This window comes from Schistocerca gregaria, chromosome 3 (genome assembly GCF_023897955.1).
Source record: "Schistocerca gregaria isolate iqSchGreg1 chromosome 3, iqSchGreg1.2, whole genome shotgun sequence".
NCBI classification, from domain to species: Eukaryota; Metazoa; Arthropoda; class Insecta; order Orthoptera; family Acrididae; genus Schistocerca; species Schistocerca gregaria.
The window spans coordinates 231,440,331-231,455,371 of record NC_064922.1 but is presented as its reverse complement, the minus strand read 5'-3'; positions in this window follow the sequence as shown (position 1 = coordinate 231,455,371).

Genomic DNA, 15,041 nt, shown 5'->3' with positions numbered 1-15,041 from the left:
GCCGCTGGAGTGTGTTGCGATCGCGTATACCACGTCGGGGCCCACGTACCATATGCACAGGTCGCATCACTCCTGAGCGTTAAGCAGCACGTTGAACTTGTCACGCTCAACGTTAACGTTCGACAGCACGCTCCGTGTGCCGACGGCTTTCCATATACACACTGAAAGGTGGCAAGCTCTTGAGGCTTGGCCCCTTCCATTTTTTTTCCTTGATTCAATTTTGTCTTGTTAAGTTTTCGAGTAGTGACGACCAATTAAGGTAACTGGACTTAATGATATCTGGAATGAGAACTTTGATTTTCCTTACGTAGTAACTGGGTCACGGAGCTGTCGCACTTATTAGGTGCGGGACGGTGTGTGGTGGCACGGCTACCTGAGCGACGTGAGCAGAGTATGGCTCTCTCGTCGCCCCACAGGGAGTGCCCGGCGTTTCCACCGTTTGTAGCGAGGCGAGCAGCGTGTCTGGGACGTGGGCAGCATTGGGGTTGTTCTCACAAATCGTTTTAGTGCACTGGGGCCCGTCACTCGCCTACCGGACATTGCCACATGGCTACATTGTTTGCGTCGTTTCGCAGAATTTTAATGTCTGCGTCCACGAGAGGTCGACAGAACGGCACCCACGTAGACCACTCCTGTGCAACGGCCTCAGGCAGTTCCAGGTCTATACTTTCCTGCACGTAGACGACAACCCACATCTGAGTGGTGGACCGGTATTGCATGTGCTGACGCAAAAGAGAGCATCCAGAATTCGACGAGACGACCCGTCATAGGAGGAAAATGTGTTGTAATGGTTTGGAGGGGAAATAAGCGGCAGAATCTAAGAATACACTCCTGGAAATTGAAATAAGAACACCGTGAATTCATTGTCCCAGGAAGGGGAAACTTTATTGACACATTCCTGGGGTCAGATACATCACACGATCACACTGACAGAACCACAGGCACATAGACACAGGCAACAGAGCATGCACAATGTCGGCACTAGTACACTGTATGTCCACCTTTCGCAGCAATGCAGGCTGCTATTCTCCCATGGAGACGATCGTAGAGATGCTGGATGTAGTCCTGTGGAACGGCTTGCCATGCCATTTCCACCTGGGGCCTCAGTTGGACCAGCGTTCGTGCTGGACTTGCAGACCGCGTGAGACGACGCTTCATCCAGTCCCAAACATGCTCAATGGGGGACAGATCCGGAGATCTTGCTGGACAGGGTAGTTGACTTACACCTTCTAGAGCACGTTGGGTGGCACGGGATACATGCGGACGTGCATTGTCCTGTTGGAACAGCAAGTTCCCTTGCCGGTCTAGGAATGGTAGAACGATGGGTTCGATGACGGTTTGGATGTACCGTGCACGATTCAGTGTCCCCTCGACGATCACCAGAGGTGTACGGCCAGTGTAGGATATCGCTCCCCACACCATGATGCCAGGTGTTGGCCCTGTGTGCCTCGGTCGTGTACAGTCCTGATTGTGGCGCTCACCTGCACGGCGCCAAACACGCATACGACCATCATTGACACCAAGGCAGAAGCGACTCTAATCGCTGAAGACGACACGTCTCCATTCGTCCCTCCATTCACGCCCGTCGCGACAGCACTGGAGGCGGGCTGCACGATGTTGGGGCGTGAGCGGAAGACGGCCTAACGGTGTGCGGGACCGTAGCCCAGCTTCATGGAGACGGTTGCGAATGGTCCTCGCCGATACCCCAGGAGCAACAGTGTCCCTAATTTGCTGGGAAGTGGCGGTGCGGTCCCCTACGGCACTGCGTAAGATCCTACGGTCTTGGCGTGCATCCGTGCGTCGCTGCGGTCCGGTCCCAGGTCGACGGGCACGTGCACCTTCCGCCGACCTCTGGCGACAACATCGATGTACTGTGGACACCTCACGCCCCACGTGTTGAGCAATTCGGTGGTACGTCCACCCGGCCTCCCGCATGTCCACTATACGCCCTCGCTCAAAGTCCGTCAACTGCACATACGGTTCACGTCCACGTTGTCGCGGCATGCTACCAGTGTTAAAGAGTGCGATGGAGCTCCGTATGCCACGGCAAACTGGCTGACACTGACGGCGGCGGTGCACAAATGCTGCGCAGCTAGCGCCATTCGACGGCCAACACCGCAGTTCCTGGTGTGTCCGCTGTGCCGTGCGTGTGATCATTGCTTGTACAGCCCTCTCGCAGTGTCCGGAGCAAGTATGGTGGGTCTGACACACCGGTGTCAATGTGTTCCTTTTTCCATTTCCAGGAGTGTATGATTGGCAGCTGTTTCTGTGTCCTCCCACAGTTGGAGATTTTCCTCCGCGATGGGGACAAGGCGCTAATCCTTCGGTGTGAAGGTGATAAGAGGAGTTCAGTGATTCGGTCCTGAGTGGCCAGAGAGTTCGGTCGTGTTTCATTCGTGGAACGCCATAGCAAACGTTAGTTATTCGCTTGTGATCAGAGTGATAACAACTGTCACGGTAGTCCGATGAGAACCTGCCTGTTACTACTTGGCGACAACAGTCGGATTTGTCTGTCGTTTCGCGCTCCCACTATTTTGGTCGCGTCTTTAGACAAAGGCGCGGACCACCACTGCGAGCAGCTGCAACTTCATCCCTGTGCTCCACGCAGCCTGTCTTGCAGGTGGTGATGTATTCGCATCACCGACGGAGTAGTCTACTTAATTTTACCCCTCCCAACTAGTGCTGTCGCCTTTTCGCCATACATAGCCACAGCTTACATGTGTGATCTGTACCAAGTGCTCCCATTATTCAGGAATAATGTGGTATCTACTATATCTCTCTATATACTATATACTATCACTCACAAAGTTTGTTCGACTCTATAAAGTGATAGGTGATCCCACTCCTAAGCGTCAATCGTGCCAACATTTCATCACGCGAGTTACATCGTTCCTATTTATATTCCATTCAATACATGTGTCTGGTAGTACATTAGGAATTCTCGCAATAATTCTCTTTCTGGTACCAAAATCTTTCTATCATTTGGTAGTTGAATTTAACCTTTATTATAAAGGCCTTGTGTCAGATACAAGCGATCAACTATTAAATTATCGTAAATAGAATTATGTCGAAGGCGCAATTCTTAAACTGGCCACAAACATGGCCATATCATAATTTCCTCCATTAACTGTCTGCGGCGTGATAGGAACTGTGGTAGTTAAATGAGGGAGGGGTTGAGTGTATTAGCCTTACTAACACGGATATATTTAATAAATTTGGGTGACATGGCCACCTCTCAATCACAGCACCGCGCAAAACATACAACCTCTCACCCTGGTGGTTGTGGTGGCGGTGGGGACCAACGCCATCTAATCGCACTCAAAGTTCTTTATGACAATGAGGGCAGTGGCAGCAGTGGCGACACTAGTGGCGCAGGCTAAGGTGTAACCCAGTCGAAGTATTACCATAATTGTTTAACTTTTAATTATATCTAAATTCAGAGAGAACAGATTAAATTTAACATGACTGAACCTGTACACCACAGCCCTTCACAACAAATGGGCTATTATCGCCATATTGTTCTGGGTGACCTGAGTGGGTAGGAGAGAGGAAAATATGGTGAGAGTGGAGGAAGACAGTGGTAGGATGATGTTGACTGGAAATGTGGTAGTGCTGCGAGGGGGAGAGAGTGCCAAAAACACAGCCTGCAGCTGCTTTGGTGGAAGCCTCTTACTACGATGTACCCTAGCGATGCACTGTTTTGTGGCTTTCAGAGTGTATTCATGTACACGGGTTTGGCTATTAGGGGATGAGTAAAGGGCAATAAAACAAGTAAGCAAATAATCGTAATAGACATATATCTGGAAAGCAATGGTTTCCCTGATACGACGTATTACGACTATGTGAACACCTTCTAACAGAATCCCCAACAGTCCAAACAGCAGATATACACTTCAGAACAAGCACCTTACGAGTGTTCCACATGACCACCGTTCATCGACACTAATAACAGGGCTGTAAAATAAGAAAGGTTTTAAATGTTACCGGACAAAATGCCCAACAGGTTCAAGTTCAGAGACCTGGGAGATCAATAGTATTGGAGAGCCACTACCGATCAACTTGTTGTTGAAATGGTATTTATCGGTACTTAGGCCCCCTTGCGTAAGCTGTCGCCCTCACACTCGTCGTCAAAGATGTAGCAAGAAGATCCATCGTAGGAGATGGATCAAGCACACCTATCATAAGAGAGGCCAGCGACACACCCACAAGCGACACGCCACCTACGTTCTCTAGAGAGTATCTTGTTTAGGCCTCATTCTTCCAGTTTGGCGTCTGTAAGTACGTTTGCTGTGTGAGCTCAATTCCCAGCACAGGCTACCACAGTTCACAGTAAACAGATTAGTCACTATAGCATGATTACTGATGTCTGCAAGATAACTATTACTGAACTTGTACCACAACACATGGACTGTATTCAAGTTAATTTCAGATGGTACAAATGGCTCTGAGCGCTATGGGACTTAACATCTGAGTCATCAGTTTCCTGGAAATAAGAACTACGTAAACGTTGCTAACCAAAGGACATCACCCACATCCATGCCCCAGACAGGATTCGAACCTGCGACCGTAGCAGTCGCGCGGTTCCAGACTGAAGCGCCTAGAACCGCTCAGCCACAGCCAAGTTAAGTAACAACTTCGTGTTCATGTTAATAAAGGACCGCATTAATCCACATGTGTATTTGTGTTGTAGAAAGAGCATACGGCCACCAATAACAACATCCTCTCCTTTGCTTTCATACGGTACAAAACCCTACAGTGGCGACTAGGATACATTAGGTATCAGAAAGGTGACAAAATCAAACGAGGGCACTTTATCACTTTGTAATTCACGTTTCACATGTGGCGTTTCGAAATAAACGCAGCCTTAGACATTAATAGCGCTGTTACATTTGAATAACTGCATGGACCTGTGTTTATTGCTCAGTGAAAATTAGTGCGTGGTACCAAAATGTTCCAAAACGCTGAGAGCGAACGTACAATTTTTCAGGGGGTCGTATGACGTGTTCCTTGAACGATAGAGGGAATGTGTTATGGACAGCTCTTGGCCAAACTATCATTTGTATACCTAGCGCAAGAACGGGCGTACTGTAGCTGTGCTACAGTACATGGTCATAATTTAAACAATAAAAACATCCTCCAGCCTAGACAAATTGAGTAAATCGGTTGGTTCTTTTGCATTACGTGTGGTCTAGGATGGATCTCAGACGGCTTATAAAAGCACGATTTGTCCATGGGTAGTCCCAGAGGAAACTCCGAGAAACCATGATTCTTGGATTTCACCTGGTCATTTCCACAATTTCTCTTCATAGTACATCACCGAAATTCTTTACCATATGTTCTTAAGATAAAGTTCTCAGGAATCTTCGAAACCTTTTCGATATAATTATCCATTACAGATCCATATGTTCAAAGTTACCGAACTTATTCATGTAAAACATGCACGTAATATCTAGTCTGAGGCCTAAATGCAGTTTGAACGGATGTTGTGAACACATGGGAAGTGTTTTGGAGTCACTGCATCTTAGTTCTTTGTGCCTGCAAATCAAACACGACATTTTCTGGAATAGTGTAGATGTAACCTAGAAATGCTGGACATTTTACGTAAAGTAGTGTTGGATGGGAGTCCTGTGCTCACTTTAAACTAGAATGAGCATCTATTTTGTGGTGTAATCACTTTACAGCGTGCATTTGGCGAAACTTCTAATTAGTGGTATAAGTAACCACGATGATATACCTTTAACAAAGGGTATTTATCACAAGTAGCGCATTGAAGCTTTAGATTTCTCGGTGACATATAAAGGTTCCATGAACTGCTATATAAAGGAAAGACTACATGTTATCTCTCTCTTGTCGCGTGTCCTTTTGATCTTCTTGTTTAGCTCTTGTCTGGTCTTGTGCTCGTGAATCTTTATGTCATTCGATGTATAGAGGCTTGCTTCCTATTCATGTGAGTCTCCGTTAACTACTAATTATCAGTGTTGAATTTTAAAAGCCTGTTCTTGCTTTGAAACGGAAACGTTTTCCTCTCCTTACCAATTGTGTAAATGTGGCCAATGCTTTGTACGGGTGGAGGCTCGTATTGTAATTTCGATTCGAAAAGTAGCTAAAAATTTATTTTCTTTCATTTCTCTTGCTCTGTATTCTGAACAATCTGCATTTCAAAGTTATTTACGAAGTCTGATTTTCAGTTAACACAACACTGTTATCTATGACTGTTGTACATTTATCTCTACGTAAAACCACATTAGCAGAAGATGGCATTAACTTTGGCTTGACCCTGGCGAAGAATTTTCAATTTATTTCGAGTCAGAGAAATAAATATTCAGTATCCATACCAGAGATAATTTATCGTTGCAGCAAAATATATCTATGTTCTCAGAATGATAATTCCTAACCTCCCGATATTTTCACTTACGTCAAGGATCTATTTGCAGTGAAATTTCCATTATTAAATGTAGGAAGAGAAGTTTATAATGATAAAATATATTTATTCTTGCTCTCACAGTTATTGTTTAGGGAGGTATTCTCTCAATTTCTAATAATAAAATCACTCAGGTCAAAAGAAAGAACTGGCAGGGTCTAGTTTATTTTGCAGTGTCGCTTTAAAACCTCTTGTTTTTATTTCTCAGGTGGTGGTTTTAACTTTTTTTAGTTCAACGTGAGATTCAGTTTGTACATGGGGGAAACGAACGGCGAAAATTATGTAACGCTGAAATGACTGAAAAATCAGTAATATGTTTCTAATAACGTTTTTACACCTGTGAGACACAAATCATACGCTTGGCCCTTTCGATGAACTGCCATCGATGAGCAAAGCATTCCAGAAAAAAAGGTAAGGCAAACTATTATGTGTGTCTTATATTGTGAGTACTTATTTGTGTTTATATGCCTCAAAGTATGTAAATATGACAAAGTATGTAAATAAACTGTCAGAATATGACTGACTGTAGAAATCGTTTTATGTAAGCAGTGAAAAGAAGGGAACCAGTGAGAAACACTCCTGTCGGCGCAAAATAAGCCAAATTTGTTCGGATTTAAAAGACTCTGACAGAAAATTGTGGAACCAGCTGCCTCAAAATTCATTTCTCACCAAAAATTTTGAGATGCGAACGTATTCGCACTACTTTTTTGCTGGAAGAGAGCATCAGAGAGAAACTAACGGTGGCAGAGATAGGAGACAGTGCCCGTGAGATAGAAAGAGAGATAGTGCTGATGGAAGAGAAAAAGTAGCTGGAAAGAGACAAAGAGATAAGTGAAACCATACATTGGTTTTAGGCGTCTGGTACTCCCAGCCCCTTCAGACTGGTGAACTTCAAAACGTAGGTATATGGGAGGGCGCATTTTGGACTGAAATTTGAAACACGTGGGTATAGAGAAAATTATCATTTGGGCTCATAGATTTTTACACCTGCCGAGGTATTGTGGAGACAGTGGCATTGAGAATGAAAGATAAATGAGGACAGTGTAACCGAGAGATGACATAGTGGCAGATGAATATCCTGTGAATCAACAGAAGGAAAATGAGGCAGTGCGAAAGAGACATATAATGACAATGGCACTGAGAGGGAGACTTTGAGTATGAAAGATTCACTATACAGAGAGATTGGGTAAAAGGATTTAAATATTTCCTGTGTTAGTAGTCGGCGAATATGTTCGAATATCAAAACTGTGATGAGGAAGGGTGAATGAGGATTGAGGCATCTCGTTCCCCACTTCTCTGTCAGAGATTTTTTTTCCAGAGGAACATATTCCCCTGTTTCGTCCTGCGACAGGAGCATTTCTCCGCCAGTTAGGATAATTGGTTTCATCATCCTCTGCTCGTCCCTTTTGTGAACAGAAACCTGACCCCATCACCCCTCACCCCCTTGCCGTCCCAATACAGGCAGCGAAAATTTCTTATATAGGTATACCTACACTTAAACAGAGTGTTTCACTGCTGTAAGTACAAAACAGTGAGTCAACTATATCTGTGCTGTAGGTCCACATTGCGTATAAGAACATTCACGAAAAGCTATCTCATTGGTTTAGCTGACACTGACATAAACTTATAATAGAGTCATTAGCTGTGCACGCCATGAACTGTGCACACTGTTTATCAAATCCATTTATATTTGGCCTCTAAGACAATTACGCCACGCCAATGGCACATGAGCATAGGCTCCTCAAAACGTGCACAACTGAAGGTGTACTCGGGAACCTGATGGCAAGCTTCACAGCCTAGAGGTGTAGCGATATAGCATAGCACGGTAGGTTTAGCGCCGTGTATTTGAGATTACCACATCTACATTACGTGTAACAGGATTCAAATAAAAACAACCAATATGTCCGGAAGGAGTCACGACAGCCGCCACTGTCTGCAGGAATGCATTATACAAAGTTCAGTAAATCCTCATACATATATAGTAATTGAGTTCCGCTCTATCTCCTCCCAGAGCAAATAAAGAACCAACTGTTGTGTCGACGAATTTATTTCCAATAGGGCACAACAAATGGCGACGACGCTGGTTGCCAACAAATTTTCCATGGCTACCGCGTGGTTACAGTGAGTGCGCCAATGTTCACGCCTCGTGTCAATAAAATTCTTCTGGGTTAGAGACCGCATTGTCATTTATAAAATTCCAACGTTTAGGCGTCTGTTGCAAGACGCCTTCCTCAGGGCGTGTTGCTAACTGCTGAATGAGCGCAAGTGTGGGTACATATATTCTATGGAAGAGTGTTGTGATTGGATGTGAGGATGAGGAGGAAGGGTACTAGGAGTTCATTTTATTGGCGTTTGCATTGCGTCTTGTTATTGGCGGATATAGGCGTTTTCCATTGGAGTTTCCTTTACTGCCTGCCATTGGTGGAAATCGGCGAATAGGAGACTTAGCGACGACTGCAGCGTAGCGTTGTTTACTAACTGCCTAGTATCGACTAGGCCGCGTCAGCGCTCTGTGTACCATCCTCCGCTGTGGCCTACCGCACGCCTGTTGCTTTCCGCGAGCTGTCCTTCCGCAAAACTGTCACAGCAGGCAGCCAAGACGCTGGAAGTCTGTACCCGTCTTCTCTGTTCATATTATCGGGTCGCTTGGCTATTTCTATAGCCTCTCTAATCTTCCTCCTCAAACTAAACGGCTGTTTCGCCAGTACTCGGGCCTCTCGAAATTCGATGTTCATCCTGCACTGCTCATGATGTTCTGACACCGCTGATTTGCTATATTGTTTGAGGCGGATATATCTCTCATGTTCGGTTAGCCTCGTGTTTATTGGACGCCCAGTCTCACCTACATACACCAGTCCACATTCACACTCGATTTCATAAACTCCGGCGGCATGAAACTTGTCAATTGTATCTTTTATAGAGCCCAGAATGTCTTTTATTTTGTTGTTGCTACGAAAAATCGGCTTAATACCTACCCGACGGAGAATTTTGCCCAGACGTTCAGTAACCCCTTGTACATACGGTAGCACGGCGGGGTTCTGTGCTTCGTTCTGTATTTCCCTGTTGCCCTCCTCCTTCGGCGCCATGGTTTTGCGTATCAGCCTCATGTCGTAGCCATTAGCTCCAAAACTGGTCCTTCATCTCTTGTTTTCCGTTGCAATTTGTCGAACTTCGTCACCTGGCGACTGGTCGTACATTCACTTGATTTGGCAGCTTGCTGGAAGATTAACCTGTCGACCTTATGCCAGTCATCCTCATCCAGTTTCCCACTCAGAAAGAGGTGCAGTTCACACAGTTTTATGTTGTTCACGTCGAGACTACCACGAATGTGACGGATCCTTTCCCGCAATAAAGCTTTGCTGGCCTGTGCACAGATATTCCTGGTCTTGTACGATTTTATGTGGGACGTCAGCCGTAAAAATGTTGGTACTACATTGGCATCCATACATCTCTTCAGGAACGCAAGATCATTCAGCAGTTTACTTCTTTTCAGCCTCAGTGATTCGAGCTGCCTGATGTTTGCGTAAATCTCCTGCCCATACAGGTGCGTTAAATGTAACCTTAGGCTTCCGCGGCCGTTGTCAATGTCAATAAAATTCTTCTGGGTTAGAGACCGCATTGTCATTTATAAAATATCCGCCTCAAACAATATAGCAAATCGGCGGTGTCAGAACATCATGAGCAGTGCAGGATGAACATCGAATTTCGAGAGGCCCGAGTACTGGCGAAACAGCCGTTTAGTTTGAGGAGGAAGATTAGAGAGGCTATAGAAATAGCCAAGCGACCCGATAATATGAACAGAGAAGACGGGTACAGACTTCCAGCGTCTTGGCTGCCTGCTGTGACAGTTTTGCAGAAGGACAGCTCGCGCAAAGCAACAGGCGTACGGTAGGCCACAGCGGAGGATGGTACACAGAGCGCTGACGCGGCCTAATCGATACTAGGCAGTTAGTAAACAACGCTACGTTGCAGTCGCCGCTAAGTCTCCTATTCGCCGATTTCCACCAATGGCAGGCAGTAAAGGAAACTCCAATGGAAAACGCCTATATCCGCCAATAACAAGACGCAATGCAAACGCCAATAAAATGAACTCCTAGTACCCTTCCTCCTCATCCTCACATCCAATCACAACACTCTTCCATAGTATATATGTACCCATACTTGCGCTCATTCAGCAGTTAGCAACACACCCTGAGGAAGGCGTCTTGCAACAGACGCCGAAACGTTGGAATTTTATAAATGACAATGCGGTCTCTAACCCAGAAGAATTTTATTGACATTGACCACGGCCGCGGAAGCCTACGGTTACATTCACGCCTCGTGTTTTCAGCTATCTTTCCTTGAATTTTGTTTATCATATTTGGAATTTCATCACGTCTGAGCAACCATAACAAAACGTCTCTAACCGAAATTGCTGAGTTTCAGGTGTAGCGGATCAAATGCTTGCTGTCCATTACTCAACAGTTGACGTCACTTCTTTCTCAACAAGGAGCCCCACGACTGATTGATCCACCTAAATTTCGCTATACCGTAGTCAGGAAGAAGAGTGGTCGGCATTAGGAGAAAGTGGAAGATCATTTTGCCTCTTGCAATATAGCAGGAATGGCGCACAATGCTTCCTTTTTATCGTCAGTCGGCGCCTTCTTCTACTGTCTGTTGCAAGACTGTGTTCAGACACCAGTCCCAAATCAGCCAAGCATGGCGATGTTGTTAAACTGCGTGACTAACATTCCGACAGTCATGTCCATGTTGCAGAGAAGCAAGGTTTAAACTTTTTCGTCTGAAGCATCAGCTTACACAAACACTAAAACAGTGGATCGCCTAACTCAGAGGAGTAACAAGGCTTTCTAAGTTTTGTGTGATGTCAGTTATAATGGTATCACATTACTTGATTCAGTCACACAGAACGAATCAGATGCATGCATTCGTGCTGCAGTCCTATACAACCAGATTATGATTTTCAAAAAGAAGCTTAGTCTACAGTACGTGATAGTGTTCAAGTGATTAAAAGTGGGGCTCAGACAAACGGTAAGCTAAGAGGTAAAAGCTTTCAGTCTCGTGTTACACAGCGCGTGCGAAAAAAATCTGTGAGGAAGTCTTGTTCCCACTGATTTGTGAATCATGACTGGAAAGCTTGTCCTTGCCATGATGCAAAATGCTGTCAGCGTGGACTACAACGTCACTTTCAGACTGTTTATTTATAGGGCAACCCAGACACAGCCAAGTGGACACGTGGCCGAGACAAAGTAGTCAACATGTGCATACAGTTCTGGGAGAGCCATTAACATTGGTAGTAGCCAAATCTAGCACTTCTGCATCACGGAAATCTTACAGTGCAATTCAAAGGCAGGGGAAAAAACGTTTTGTTCAGTTACTGGTGGAACAAAAGACACATTGAGGTTGGACGCTGGTGCTTCAGTTTCACTGATTTGATGTGACGGAATCGGTAGCCAACTACTACAGCAGTGTATTTCTATTTTCTCTACCTCAATGGATATGAAATTCCATTCCTTGGGCGTATGTAGATAACTCTGAACTTTTCATGGAGTGATAAAGCGTGTTTCGTTTCATACACTCAATTCTAGAAACAGTGCAAACATTTTCGGGTCAGATTTATTTTATTTGTTCAGCTTGTGCATACACGACAATGTATTACAAATCAATGTTTCAGTGTCTCATACTAATGTTTTTAACTTGCTTGCTAAGTAAAAGGAACTGTTTGGACCTGGTTTTAGGAAAGGCTAAACGCTTTGAAGTACAAATTACAGTGAAAGACAGTGCGCAGCGAGGATTTTTTCGTGTACAGCCTTTCTCCCATGCAGTTTGTGAGCAGACTGCTTAGGAACCTTAAAGATGGAAACAGAATTGGATTATCCAACCTATTTCTGCAAGCCAAAGTGCAAAATCTTTGGTCATGCTCAAGAAGCCATAAGCCAGTCTGTGGGCTGACTTTAAGACAACAGTAAATCTGCACGCTATCGTGGATCCTCTTCCTCTCCCCAGTTTGGAGGAACTGATGGACGTACTTCGACAGGGCAGATACTTTTCAAAGACCGATTTGAATCAGGCATATTTATTGTTACCACGGGACAAGCAGTCCTAGAAATACTTTGTGACAGCCTCTGGTAGGTTTCTTCCAGTTTCAAAGATTACTGTTTGGTGATACTTCAGCTTCTGCAATTTTTCAACGTTTTCTGGAACAGTTAACACAAAAAGTCCCTTCTTGTACACAGCATTTTAATCTCACTCTTGAATCTTTCTTTTATTTTTGTCATTGTTTCGATGATGAGTAGACTGAACGCCAGAGGTGACAGAGTAGATACCTGTCATACATCCTTTTTAATTCGAGTACCTTGTTCTTTGTCTTCCACTCCTATTATTCCCTCTTGGCTCTGGTACATATTGCGTATTGCCCATCAGTCCCTACAGCTTACCTTTATTTTTCTCAGGATTTCTTGCATTACTTGACATTGTCGAACTTTTTTTTTCAAGTCGAACAAATCCCATGAAGTTGTCATGATTTTTCTTTAGTTTCGCTTCCATTATCAAACGCAATGTCAAAATTGGTTCTCTGATGCCTTCACCAATCCTAAAGCGTAACTAATCGTCGTCGAACACATCCTTAATTTTCTTTTCAGGTAGGCTATATGTTATTGTTCTCAGAAAATCGAGTGGATGAGCTGATAAGCTGTTCTGCGATATTTCTCGTACTTGTCGGCTCTTGCGATCTTTGGAATCAGACGGCAAATCGCCAGAATCATGTATTCTATACGCCAACGTCATCGGACAAGTCTTCTCACTCATAGAAGCCTTCAGTGTACTCTTTCCATCGACATTCTCCCTCCTTTGTATATTTAATAGTGGAATTACCGTTGCACTCTTAATGTTACCACCCTTTCTTTTAATTTCGACGAAGATTATTTTCACTTTCCAGTATGCTGAGTACTTTCTCGATTTCTTTACACTTGTCATGCAGCCAATTCGTCTTAGGTTCCTTGCACTTCCTATTTAATTCACTCCTAAGCGAGTTGTGCCCCCCCCCCCCCCCCCCGGATGAACCATGGACCTTGCCGTTGGTGGGGAGACTTGCTTGCTCAGCTATACAGATAGCCGTATCGTAGGTGCAACCACAACGGAGGGGTATCTGCTGAGAGGCCAGACAAACGTGTGGTTCCTGAAAACTGGCAGCAGCCTTTTCAGTAGTTGCAGGGCAACAGCCTGGATGATTGACTGATCTGGCATTGTAACACTAACCAAAACGGCCTTTCTGTGCTGTTACTGCGAACGGCTGAAAGCAAGGGGAAACTGCAGTCGTAATTTTTCCCGAGGGCATGTAGCTTTACTGTATGGTTAAATGATGATGGCAACCTCTTGGGTAAAATATTCCAGCGGTAAAATAGTCCCCCATTCGGATCTCCGGGCGGGCACTACTCAGGAGAACGTCGTTATCAGGAGAAAGAAAACTGCCGTTCTACGGATCGGAGCGTGGAATGTCAGATCCCTTAATCGAGCAGGTACATATAAATATAGTGGGAATTAGTGAACTTCGGTGGCAGGAGGAGCAAGACTTCTGGTTAGGTGAATACAGGATTATAAATACAAAATCAAATAGAGGTAATGCAGGAGTAGGTATAATAAAATAGGAGTGTGGGTAAGCTACTACAAACAGCATAGTGAACGCGTTATTGTGGCCAAGTTAGATACGAAGTCCACGCCTACCACAGTATTACAAGTTTATATGCCAACTAGCTCCGCAGATGACGAAGAGATTGCTGAAATATATGATGAGATGAAACAAATTATTCAGAGACTGAAGGAAGACGAAAAGTTAATAGTCATGGGTGACTGGAATTCGGTAGTAGAAAAAAGGAAACGTAGTAAGTGAATATGGAATGGGTGTAAGAAATGAAAGAGGAAGCCGCCTGGTAGAATTTTGCACAGAACAAACACTTGGTTCAAGAATCATAAAAAAAGCTTGTATACATGGAAGAGGCCTGGAGATACTCGAAGGTTTCAGACTGATTATATATTGGTAGGACAGAGATTTAGAATCCGAGTTTTAAATTGTAAGACATTTCCAGGGGCAGATGTGCACTCTGACCACAATATGTTGTTTATGAACTGTAGATTAAAACTGAAGAAACTGCAAAAGTTGGGAATTTAAGGAGATGGGACCTGGAAAAACTGACTAAACCAGAGGTTGTAGATAGTTTCAGGAAGAGCATTAGGAAACGATTGAGAAGAATGGGGGGAAGAAATATACCAGAAAAATTATGGGTAGCTTTGACGGAAGAAATAGTGAAGGCAGCAGAGGATCAAGTAGGTAAAAAGACGAGGTCTAGTAGAAGTCCTAAGGAATACAAACGTCTCAAAAATGAGATCGACAGGAAATGCAAAATGGCTAAGCAGGGATGGCTAGAGGACAAATGTAACGATGTAGAGGCGTATTTCACTAGGGGTAAGATAGATACTGCCTACAGGAAAATTAAAGAGACTCTTGGAGAAAAAAGAAACACTTGTATGAATATCAAGAGGTCAGATGGAAACCCGGTTCTAAGCAAAGAAGAGAAAGCAGAAACTTGGAACGAGCATATAGATTCTAGGCGCGCAGTCCGGAACC